The 6,169-nt window shown below is 34.0% G+C and overlaps 1 pseudogene; it reads left to right on the plus strand.

Annotated features, from left to right (window-relative positions):
• The first annotated feature begins 4,714 nt into the window (after window positions 1-4,714).
• On the plus strand, window positions 4,715-5,016 carry LOC123239642 (annotated as a pseudogene).
• Window positions 5,017-6,169: the final 1,153 nt, after the last annotated feature.

The raw sequence follows: 6,169 nt of genomic DNA on the forward strand, positions 1-6,169 counted from the left end.
ACCCTTACCTTCTGTCTTGGAGACAATACTGTGTATTGTCTCCAAGGCAGAAGAGTGGTAAGGGTAGGCAATGGGGGTCAAGTGACTTGCCCAGGGTCACACAGCTGGGAAGTGTCTGAGGCCAGATTTGAACCTAGGACCTCCCGTCTCTAGGCCTGGCTCTCAATCCACTGAGCTACCCAGCTGCCCCCGATTATGAAGTTTTGCTTTGATATTGTTTTGAGTTTTTTTTAAGCCTTAACTTCTGTGTATTGATTCCCTGGTGGAAGAGTGGTAAGGGTGGGCAATGGGGGTCAAGTGACTTGCCCAGGGTCACACAGCTGGGAAGTGTCTGAGGCTGGATTTGAACCTAGGACCTCCCGTCTCTAGGCCTGGCTCTCAATCCACTGAGCTACCCAGCTGCCCCCTGTTTTGAGTTTTAATTACAAGAATGGTTTTCTGAATTGTCCTCAATCAAAAAGTAGAAAATGGCATATATTGTAGCCTGAGAAATGTTACAAGTGGATGACTGTGATTGGGAAATTGAAGGGATAACTTTGACAGGTTGGATTATTTTGACTCAGTTGTCCATTGTGCTATTTCCTTAATGGACAGAAAATTTCCCCACCTGGTTAATCCTGAATTTTTTTTGATAATCTGTGACTATGAGAATAGCTGTCAGATATGACATGCCTGGAACTGAATAGAGCTAAAGGAGTTTTTCTCCCTGTGCCCTTGGGGAGATGAGTCTTGACATTGTTGTGATTGTTCTTCCTTTTTTCCTTTCATAGCAATTTTCTATAATCAGTGCAGGTGAGCAGTAGATTACTGAATGTTGTATTGCTTCCTTTTAATTAGTCTTATTCATTAATTGTTTTTAATGTATTGAAGTCCATAATATCCTGTAATTTTGGCTTAGCCCTAGACTGAGAAAGTGGCCTGATCCTGATTTGTTAGGCAATTGGCAAGCATTGCTTAATAAATTAATATACTCATAACCTTTGTTTCTTCAGTCATCTTATATTTTGCTCATCACAATATATCTTATCAAGGTCTATTATCCAAACCTTATAAGCAACCAATAGAAATGTATGAGCCACAAGATCTAGTTCCATTACTTTTGGCTTCTTGAGATGAGGTTGATCAAGGAAGACTAGAGTTATCACAACAACATTCAAAGTTTCAATGTGGTGCAATAGAGAGCACACTGTTCTGGAAACAGGAGAAACCTAGGTTGTATTTGAAATATTTTTCAAAGATCATTTTGAGACTTTAACAAGTTACTTAACTTATTAAAATCTCAATTTCCTCATCAATAAAATTCAGAGATGTTTGATTTCAGAGGAGATGTCTAAAAGACATCACATCAATTCCTCATATTTACATAACTTTAATATTGGCAAAGTGATTACTCATAACAGCCCTATGAATTAGCTAGTATATTAAAACCTCTGTCAAAATTTCAGGGAGATAAGACAAAATATAATAATAAAAAAATTTCACACTGGGCAGAATACTATAGTAAAAATATTTCTGGATCTGGAACCAAAGATCCTGGTTTATGTAAAGAGGAAAGGGGTTTTATGGGTTCAATGTATTAAAAGGTAGTCACCAGAGGATTGAACTATTATCAATCCTCAATTGAGAATAATCTCAAATAAAAATTGACTTTTCTGTAAATTTATTTACATGAGAGAGAGAAAGAAATTAAGAATCTATCTCAATGATTAGTCCAGGTATATCTTAACCCTCAGCTGAGATTTAAAGAGCCTGAGACCCAGAGGTGAATGGAGCAAACTTCATTCACTGAGTCTATAAAGGAAGTTTCTTAATAGAAGTCCAGGAAGATTGTCTTTAAAGTCACCGCGTGGATCAGTCTTGGTCATGAACCAGCAACTCACCACGTGGAACAGTCTCCATCACCAACCAGCGTAGCTCCCTCAGATCTTCACCATACCAGTCACAGTCTCAATCCCCCTCCTCTTTGGAAGGGGTCATCTATATGTCACTTCCAGTGCCTTCCGTTAGCTTGCTTGACCAATCACAATAGACACTTTCTATGAGAAAGTGTAGGGGACTGTGCATTGATCCTGATACATTACTCACTCTAGCACATGTGGTTTAGGACCTCCCGGAATTGGAAGGTGCTCTCACCTTTGTGTAGACTTAATTTAATTATCACAGTTGAAATTAAAGCTGTGACATCTTGTATTTGTGAACCTTGAACAACTTAGGTTTTTCAGTGTTAAATGGTGATAATCATATTTATAAATGAAATGAAAGCAAAATAATGCATTAATGAGAGTAATTTAATGAAGTCAATAAGCTAAATATCTAACATGAGTTTTTATATCTTTATATGTTCAAAAAAGTCACTTGTGGTGGTTTAAAAACAGTATAAAGGAACCATTTTTCTCTAAAAAAATACATTTGAATTGGCAATTAGTAAATCACAAAGAGAGACATTTAAGTTAGAGAAAAATACATTTTATTTAAAATATATATATAAATTAGATTTGTGGGTGCATCTCTTTGTTGTTTTTGGTTATTACTGTTGCTTATTTTTAAGTAGTCCTTGGGCACAAAGGCAATAAAAAATCTCAAATTAGCATTCTTCATTACTTGCCCTTCATAAACTGTTGTCCCCTCTTGGGAAAGAGTTATTGAAAGCCTGAATCATCATCACTTCAGAAAAGCAGGGATGGATGCACAATGCCAGTAAATCCCAGTTTGTTTGCAGATTGAACTAATTGCTAAGATTTACATAATAAATTTAAACTGTGGGACTAGAAGATTTTTCTGTCAATCTCCCATCAGCAAGTCTCCCTGTCATTGACACCAAAACCATAATTCATAGGTTATTAAAAATGTTGAAAAACAGCAAAATCATTGAGAGGGGAAATTGAGAACACCTCTATGCAATTCACTCAGATACTTTAAGGATCTCAAAATTTTTACTTAGTCTCTGGTGGATTTGTTTAATTAGTAAATCAAATATTTTTGAGTAGCTAGATTTAGTCTTTTATGCAAAAGAAGCTTCCTTATTCTGTATTTTTTTAGTATTTATTTTTTATTTAGAATATTTTCCCATGGTTACACGATTCATGTTCTTTGCTTCTCCCCCAACCCCGCCTCCCCCCATAGCCGACATACAATTCCACTGGGTTTTACATGTATCATTGATCAAGACCTATTTCCATATTATTGCTTATCCTGTAATTTAAAGGCATTATTTCATATTTTTTTCTTGGCCAACTGTATTTTTAACAATATATACCATTGCAATTAATTTTATTGAAGATTTTTTCCTTTTGTTGCCTAAATTTGAGACATTAAAGGATTTTAATTTTCTGCATAGTCATGAATTACAGTTTAAAATAAAAGATTTCAATTTTGCACATTCATTCAATAAAGTATGAATAATATTTAATAAAAGGAAAAAATTAGAAATAAAAATGTGTTCATAATTTTCATTCTTAATTGGTTTCCTTTCTCGCTGCCATTTTTAAGTCACTATCATTACATTTTAATAACACCTTGTTTATGGAGAGATTCAGTAGCAAGTTAATACTGTATAAAATATTTTTCTGAGGTGTATCTGTTACTTGGGATATTTTTATGAGCTTTTGTCAGAATCATACCTTGGCATAATAAGTGCAATGAAATCCCATCAGGTATTAAACATCTTTAAAAGTTTAAAAGCAAATACAGACCCCAAATATTACTTAAGATGGAGAAAACATGAATTTTCTCAAAATCTTTTGGGCACTACATGAAAATTTCTAAGGAGCAAGGTGAGTCTAATCAAATCCCACCTATTCCAAAATGAAAGTAAATATTATTTATGTGACTGAGTAGCTTAATAATGAGGAAGTCATTTAGATCAATCATGTGACTTTGATGATTAATATGTGTGTTGACAATATGCTGGAATGGACTAAATTTTAGGATATGTTATCCAAATATTTCATACTGATGGGAAGTTGTCAATCTGATCTCACTTTTTTTAAGAAGCAGGAATGATTCTCATATGTATATTGAACACAGAAGAATTGATCAAGCAATGTAGAGAGAATAGTGGAGAACTAGGAATATTTTACACTTTTTTTTGGTAACTAGCACTTGAATCATTCATTATCAGAAAAAAATCTCCCATTAAATTCCCTTAGGATAGTAATTTTAACTTCATTAATTTTTTAAAAATGTTTTATTGATGCTCTTTTTCATCATTACTTTTACTTTCCAGTAATTTCCCTCCTTGCTTCCTTTCACATCATAGAAACCCCCTAGTTACAAAGTCTAATATTTGATTGCATTTCCTTATCTTAATTGTATATGTAGTCAAAAATTATGAAGCAATCCATGGAAGAATCAAAATAATTAAGACAATAAAATCAACTATGCATTATCAGAACCAAAAGGAATCTTAGCACTCATTTCATATGAAGAACACAAGACAAATAGGGATCTTAAAAATCACAAGCATAGGTAATTTAGTCCACATATTCAAGGGATAACCTTAGGTTCTTTAATATCTGCATTATAAGTGTTTTTCTGTCATGTAGAGCTTACTGGCTATATAGGTTTGGGAGGAGACATGGGGGACAACTTTGTTGTTTATCATACCTTACTGCTGAGATTTTAGCTGCAATTGGAATAAAAAAGCTGTTCCTTTGGGAAAAGTAATATCTGTCCTGGGAGATACTAATTACATCCCTGTTTAATTAGAACAAACATGGTGGGTGATGCAGATCAGCAACAGACCACTAACACTGTAGAGGACCCACTGGATCTCATCAGGCTCATGAACAAATAAATGTACAAATGAGAAATGACCTAGAATGACGAGGAAGATTGTATGCTTATGATCAACATTTAAACATGATTTTGGGAGATGTAGAAGAGACTGTGACAACTATAGAAATTGATGAAGAAACATATGGGGAGATCTATAAATCAACCAAGTGGAACATTCCAATGCTGTTTGTCTGAGGTGATGGGGTTGTATTAGTAGCCCCTCCATTGAGAGTTGGATGAAACAAAAGCTTTATCCTGTGCAGAAAATTGGAGACTCTGGACAATATCTTCTATGAGAAAAGCTGGTGTTCAAAAGAACAGCCCATGATACTTTTTGATATTTAGAAACAATCAAAGAACCCTCCATCCTTAAAATGTTAATTTCCAGACAAGACCTGATCTGAATGGCATAACACTCATTCTTAGTTCTGATACCAATTAATGTAAGCATCAATGCAGGAATCTTTTTCAGTGATTTAATTTGTCTCGTCATCATGTAAGCAATTATTTTTTAAATTAAATTTACCTTTTTTTGGCAAAAAATAACACTTTTCTTAAGTTAAAATGATTATGTGCAAGAGGTGATCCTCTTCCCACAAGGCTGCATTTTTTCTATGCAGAAAGACAAGATTGACAGGATCTTAAAACTGATAGTTTCTTCTGCATTAGATAAACCAAAGATCTCCTCAAAAGACCTCAGCAATAATTCACTCTACTGTACATTTGATAAGGGTCATTGAGCTTTTACTTAAGATCTTTAATGATGAGGAAACAACTATTTAAGAGGGACTTCATTTTATTTCAGAAGAGCTGTAATCATTAAGGGTCATTTCTTTATACAGAGCCTAAATATGTATCTGAGTAAGCTGAATCCCGTTACACTTAAGTTTGCTTTCTGGAGATAAACAGAACAACCCTGACCCTCCTGCATCAGACATTTTCCATATGTACAACTTTTAAAAAGTCACTCAAACTTTCTCAGCCTCTGTTTCCTCCCCTGTAAAATGGGAGTAATAATAGCAATGATCTCACATGATTGTTGAGAGAATTAAAATAAGAACAGAAATTTAGAAAATTTGAAGCACTATATAAATTCTGTTTGTTGTTGTTACCATTGTTGTGATCATTGATGTTTTCCAAGATAAATTTGTCCCTATTCACTTTTTCCAGTCTCTTTCTTCTCTAATATAACCAAGAAAGTTTTCAGAACCTGTCCCAAAGTCCAAAATTAAACATGGCAATCTTAAATGTCAGCAAAGTTGTACAATGGAAAAAAAGCATTTTCTCTACAATCCAAAGACTTGATTTCAATTTTCACCTTCTATCATTATTATCTTTGTGACTATGTATTCTTTATATAACTTTTTTGACCTCATTATCCATACTTGAAAAT

Source organism: Gracilinanus agilis, chromosome 3, assembly GCF_016433145.1.
Source record: "Gracilinanus agilis isolate LMUSP501 chromosome 3, AgileGrace, whole genome shotgun sequence".
NCBI lineage: Eukaryota > Metazoa > Chordata > Mammalia > Didelphimorphia > Didelphidae > Gracilinanus > Gracilinanus agilis.